The sequence below is a fragment of the Mandrillus leucophaeus genome, unplaced genomic scaffold, assembly GCF_000951045.1.
Source record: "Mandrillus leucophaeus isolate KB7577 unplaced genomic scaffold, Mleu.le_1.0 Scaffold599, whole genome shotgun sequence".
NCBI classification, from domain to species: Eukaryota; Metazoa; Chordata; class Mammalia; order Primates; family Cercopithecidae; genus Mandrillus; species Mandrillus leucophaeus.
In genome coordinates, this window is record NW_012106463.1 from 1,363,776 (window position 1) to 1,369,775 (window position 6,000).

At 39.7% G+C, this 6,000-nt stretch overlaps 1 protein-coding gene across 5 annotated transcripts in view; it reads right to left on the reverse strand.

Moving 5' to 3' along the window:
* INSC (inscuteable homolog (Drosophila)) overlaps window positions 1-6,000 on the reverse strand; it is a 132,994-nt gene that overhangs the window by 67,604 nt on the left and 59,390 nt on the right. The gene's annotated exons all lie outside the window — the stretch shown is intronic.

The window sequence follows — 6,000 nt, forward strand, 5'->3', positions numbered from 1 at the left end:
TTAGCAGTGTTTCTCCTATTCATGCATCTTGATATTCTCAGTCCTTTCTCATTCTCTTCATCTTACAGATAAGTCTGAAGCACAAAGTTTTAAGGGCAGATGACCAGACTAATAAGCAACAGGCAATTATGTCTGACAGAGTAGCCAATGATCTTTACAATAAGAGGGAAATGGAAGGGTGAGGCAGGAGTATTGCTTGAGGCCAGGAGTTCAAGACCAGCCTGGGCAATATAGCAAGATCCCATCTCTCAAAAAAAAGTTAATGGCAATAGCCTAAATATCAAATAACGGTTATGCTAAGTGAGCTATAGTATAGCTATGATTATGTAGTATGAATTTGTTTAAAATGATGCTTTCCAAAAGTTTATAGCTAAGAAAAATGTGTGTGCTAATAAAGTGGGGAATGCAGTATGCAAAAATGGAAATGTAAACACACAATTATTATAATAACGTTAGAATGCTCCATCTAGGAAAAATATTTAAAGGAAACACATTACAATGCTAAAGGCTCTTAATGGGTAATATAACTAAAGTCTTTTTCATCTTTTTAACTTTTCTCTAGTTTCCAAATTTTCTATAGTGAGCATATATATTACTTTTGTAATGGAATAAAATCAACTTTATTTAGTATAACAGCATGAGAACGTAGATTAGTTTCTAAGATCTTAATCAAATAAAATGCAGTCTAAAATTCACTGAGTCAAGTAAAAGTCAGTAAATCAGATCATTGATAAAGCATCGTACATTTGTTGGGTCCCTTATATTTCATATAAGTGCCAGGCACTGTGGGAAAAGCAGATACGAAGATATCAAGCCTCCACTCTCAAAAAGCTTTTGATCTGCCTAAAGAATCAAGATAAACTTACGAGAAGTTAAAAGATAATTGTTATGTGTCAATTAAAAGTAAAGCTTAAAAACAAAACTAAACTAAAAAGACAATAACAAATTTCACCATCATTTCACAACAGAAGACATGCATAGCTAATGACTAAGGCTGAGCGCAAGTTCTTTTGTCTTTGGCTTGACACAGTATTCTGATTAGTCTTTCTGCCGCTGATCTTACCTGCCTCAAACATTCTTCACCTGTCACCAGCTCATTCACTCATCTAAAAATATCAGTACCTACAACATGTCAAGTATTGTTCTAAGACCTAGACTGTAGCAGCAAACAAATAATCACTTCTCTAGCGAATGTTACATTCAAGTGAGAGAACAGTCAATTTTCAAAATAAATGAGCAATGTATGTTGCAAGTAGCAAGTGCTAGGAAGGAAAAGAGAACATGAAAGAAGGCTAGAGAGTGTTAAGGGTGGATGGGGGAGTAGACCTCGCAATTTAAAATAAGAGGATCAGAGGAGGCTCATTGAAAAAGAGACACTTGAGCAAAGACTTGAAGCACACGAGGAAGGATGCCATGTGGATATCTGAGGGCAAATTGTTCCAAGGAGAGAGATCAGTAAGTGCAAAGGCTCTGGAGGCAGAAGTGTCCTGAGATGTGTGAGGAATAGCAAGGAGGCCAGAGTAGCATGGGAAGAGTCCACTGGGGTAAAAGATGAGTTGAGAGCAATGAGGTGGGGATTAGGGGAGTAGATCCTATAGGGCTGTGTTGGACAAGATGGGGACCTGGCTTTTATTCTGAGTCAGTATAGCAAATAAAGGGCACCAATGAGGCCAGCCTGGTGAAGCAAAGGTATCAAGTAGGGCTGAAATTATAAGGCAGACTCCTGTTATCAAGGTTAAAAAATCATGTCTTCATGTTTACAGTTATTTAATGAGAAGGAGGAGGACTTTCTGAAATATGCAACTATTTGACTACAGGCTTTTACATGTAATTTTTAACCACAAGTCTTATGTTTAATTGTGAAATTGAACATATGATTCTTTTAGGAAATGCTTTTTAAATCGTGTTTAAAAAATAACCAATGATTTTTCTGCCTCTGCCTCCCTTCATGGAAATAGCTATTACATTTTGCAGAGAATTTGAAAGTATACATATATATGCATATGTATGTGAACACATACATATGCATATGTATGTAAACACATACGTATATGTTTATGTATACTATGTATACAGACACACACACAGAGAAGAGAAATCCATTAAATCCAAAATCACAGCACCCTACTGCCAATATATCCTTATGAGAACATATTTCATTTTACATTAAATAGAATCACATCTCATACACTCTTTGATTGCAGACAACTTCTAATCTTCTGCATCTTATTATCATCCCCTTATATTTGCCCACCCCTGCCAACCTCAGCCAACTAACTTTAACCTAGTAAGAATCATTTTATATTTTTCTTCACACTCATGCATTCTTACACAGACTTTTATCTAAGTATATATACATTTATAAGGTTTTCTGACCTACTGCTTGTTTTGTAAATATGACCATAATATATACACATCCTGCTGCATTTTTATTTTCTTACTTAACTTTGAAATCTTTCAAGTCATCCAGCAGAATCCTAAAACACTCTTTCCAATGTCTGAGCACTATTCCATATTGTGTATATTCCACAACTTATTAAGCCATTTTCCCATTGCTGGGCATTCACTTTTTGTTCAGCTCCTGACCTTTATAAACAATGCAACATTCATACCCTCATGCATATGTTCTGACACATCAGAACCTTAATTCTAGGGCATAGATCCCCAGGAATAGAATTGTAATTCAATAGATGTTGACATGTTGACTTTCAAAAGCCCCAATGCTTCACATTCCCCCAAGAATGTATTTGGACTTTCTACATAGATATTGAAATATGTTTCTCCGCTGCTTAAATCCTTCAGTTGAGCCCTACCAGACCACCATTCCCTGGATAAGTCAAAACTCCTGAGGCTAAAATGAGAAAGCTTCCATGATATCGCCACAGTCTCCCTTCCCACACATCTCCCTTGTCCATCTTCCCCAACTCCTAGCGCCCCTGCCACAAACACACTCTACACCTCAGATACATTCAACCTCCCTATTTCCCTAACATACCACTCTCTTCCACAATCCTCTACAGCCTTGAACACGCAGTTCTCCCTCAGATTAGAATCCTCCTTTCTTCTTCTCTACCTGGCAAGTTTCTACTCACCCTGCAAGACCTGGCTCTTACGTTACCTCCTCTAAAAAACTACAGCCAGAGCTCATCAGTTCCTCCTCAGAGCCCCTGCATCCTTCAATAGGGCACTAATAACATTCTACTGCAATTGGTGTGTGTGCCTGAACTCCCCAAGTCCCATGGGGAACAGTCTCTTGTGCCTGGCTTATTGCCAGTGTCTGATATATATCAGTTATTCAGAAAATGTATGCCCATTGATGAGTGGCCAAATGTCAGGCATTTATTGCCATAAGTCTGTACCTATGCAGAGACTTCATATGCCTCCATCACACAAGCTACCCAGAGAATGCCCTGAGATTGACACGATGGGAAAGGAGTTATTAAAGATGGAAAAACTGTGTTATTGTGTTCTAAAGACATAGAAATGGGAGGCAAAATGACCTAGGGGCTTTTAAGAGACAACAAATGAACAAGTCACTTGCACACTGACTCATTCACTGCATAAGCACTTTGCAGTGGATATCGGTTACACTATCTTTCCAGCATCTTTTTCTCTCTCTTCTGTCAATCATAAAGACAAGTTTCATTAGCTACCTCTTGGGATGGCTACCAAGGCTGCAGCTTTTCCCTCTTCTTTGCTAAAGTCCCCTCCTCCCAAACACAGGGGTGATCCCTGGCCATCTGTGGCCACGTCTGGACTGTGTTAAAATGCCCCTGGAAACAATTGGTGCTTGATCCAGGGGTGGGCTTCTGAACCAAGCTGCACTAATCCAATTCCTTTCCCCAAATTGTGGAACGTAGAACCAAGGGTCATACAGACACGAATTATTATACATGGGACATGTTAACAATGGCAACTTCAGTTGTTCAATGAGAACCTCTAGGATCACTTGGGGAGTGGACAGACAAGTCCAATAGTTAATTTCTATTGCTTGTAACTAAAAGAACATTTTCTAAGACACAAGTGCACAAATAACTAAACATAGTTGAGTTGGTGTTCTTCTTAGAGTAAAGGTCTGCTTGGAATTCCAAGAAGAGAACTCCCCCTTTCCACTGGAGATCAGGGGCAGGTGCCTGGAGGAGGTGGTCATACCCTGGGTAGGGTTTGTACTTGTCAAGACAGTGAGAGCATATTCCAGGGTGGGGTAGTCGAAGGGACAATAAGTAAGTCCCCTGCTCTAGAGTTGTACATTCTGGAAGAGAGGGAACCATGATAAGGAAAGCCAGAAAGGTACACCAAGGCCCTGATTGTGAGAAGCCTTCAGTGCCAGATTAGGGGTTGGCCATTTGCATTGAGAGCTCTGAGAATATACTGGAGGGTGGCAGGGCAGGGGAGGTAGGGATGGGTAGGATTGGAAAACAGCCAAATCACGGCACCTGGCACCACCACCTGGCTCCAAGGAAACCTGTGTGTTGGGGCTGCTCCCCGAGGAAAAGCTCTGGCATCCTCTGAATGGAGACACTCATACCCCTTACCTCTGGCCTGGAAGGGAAAGAACGAACACAACCCCAAAGCTGTGGTAGAGGTAGGAAAGGAGAACAAGGCCCTGGGAGGCCTGCTCAGACCCACAACTCACATTTTTGTCAAGCCCTCCACCCCAATGCACACAGGAGGTGTATACTTAGTTCTTGTTTTTAAAGCTATGTAAGAATTAAAAAGAAAGTGAGATTTCAGAAGCTGTGTTAATTAAACTCCTAATCGATTCAGCACTCTGCTAGTAGGAGAACTGGAGTGACAGAACTATTGATTTCTTCAAGCCCTGTGTGTTTGTGCCTACCAGCGTCTGTGTTTGTAGCTATGAATCCATCTGGGTGCCTGTCTATATTATCTGGATGCCCGTATCTGTCTGTGTGTCTGTATATCCCTATCTGCGCAAATATATGACTATATATGTGTTTACAGGACTTACCTCATATAAACTTGATGATTAAAAACTGGGGGTGGAGGAGCTTGAGCGTGGGTACACTTAGTGAATCATTTCCAAAGAAAAGAGTATAGAAAAGGGAGAAATAAAGAAACCTTACAGTGGAGAAACCTGGCAGTCACTATTTTAACCAAGTGATCAAGTTTAACCTCACCAAGGATAAGGCATGTTGCTAGCATGTACCCCTGATAGGATATGATAAGAAGTGCACTTCATCCTGTAGCATTCTTCCCCCAGGACACATAGCCTTAGTCTCATCATGAGAGAAGCAAACAAACCCAAACTGAGGGACATTCTATAAAACACCTGACTAATACTCCTCAAAATGGTCAAGGTCATCATAAACAAAGGTGGACTGAAAAACTGTCATAGAACAGAGGTGACAAATGAGATGTGAGGACTAAGTATAATACGATATCCTGGGTGGAATCCTGAAACAGAGAAAGGACATGCATGAAAAAAACTAGTGAAATCTGAATACAGTTAGCTTTCCATATCTACAGATTTTGCATATATGGTTTCAACCAACTGCAGATTAAAATTATTCCAAAAAAAGATAATAAAAATGTCACACATAAAAAACACAGTATAACAACTATTTACATAGCATTTACATTGTATTAGGTATTATAAATAATCTAGAGGTGATTTAAAGTATACAGGAGGATATGTGTAGCTTATATGCAAGTATTAGGCAATTTTATATCAGGGACTGGAGCATTCATGCATTTTCATAACTGTGGGAAGTCCCGGAACCAATCCCTCATGGATGCCAAGGGACAACTACAATATCTACAGTTCAGTTCATAGCAATGGACCAATTCTGGTCCTTTAGTTGTGACAAATGTGCCATGGTAATATAAGACGTCAGCAGTGAAGGAAACTGGGTGTGGAGTATATGGGAACACTCTGTACTACCTTTACAACTTTCTCTAAATCTGTAACTATTCGAGACCAGCCTAGCCAACATGGTGAAACCTGTCTCTATTAAAAGTACAAAAAAAAAAAAAAAAAAA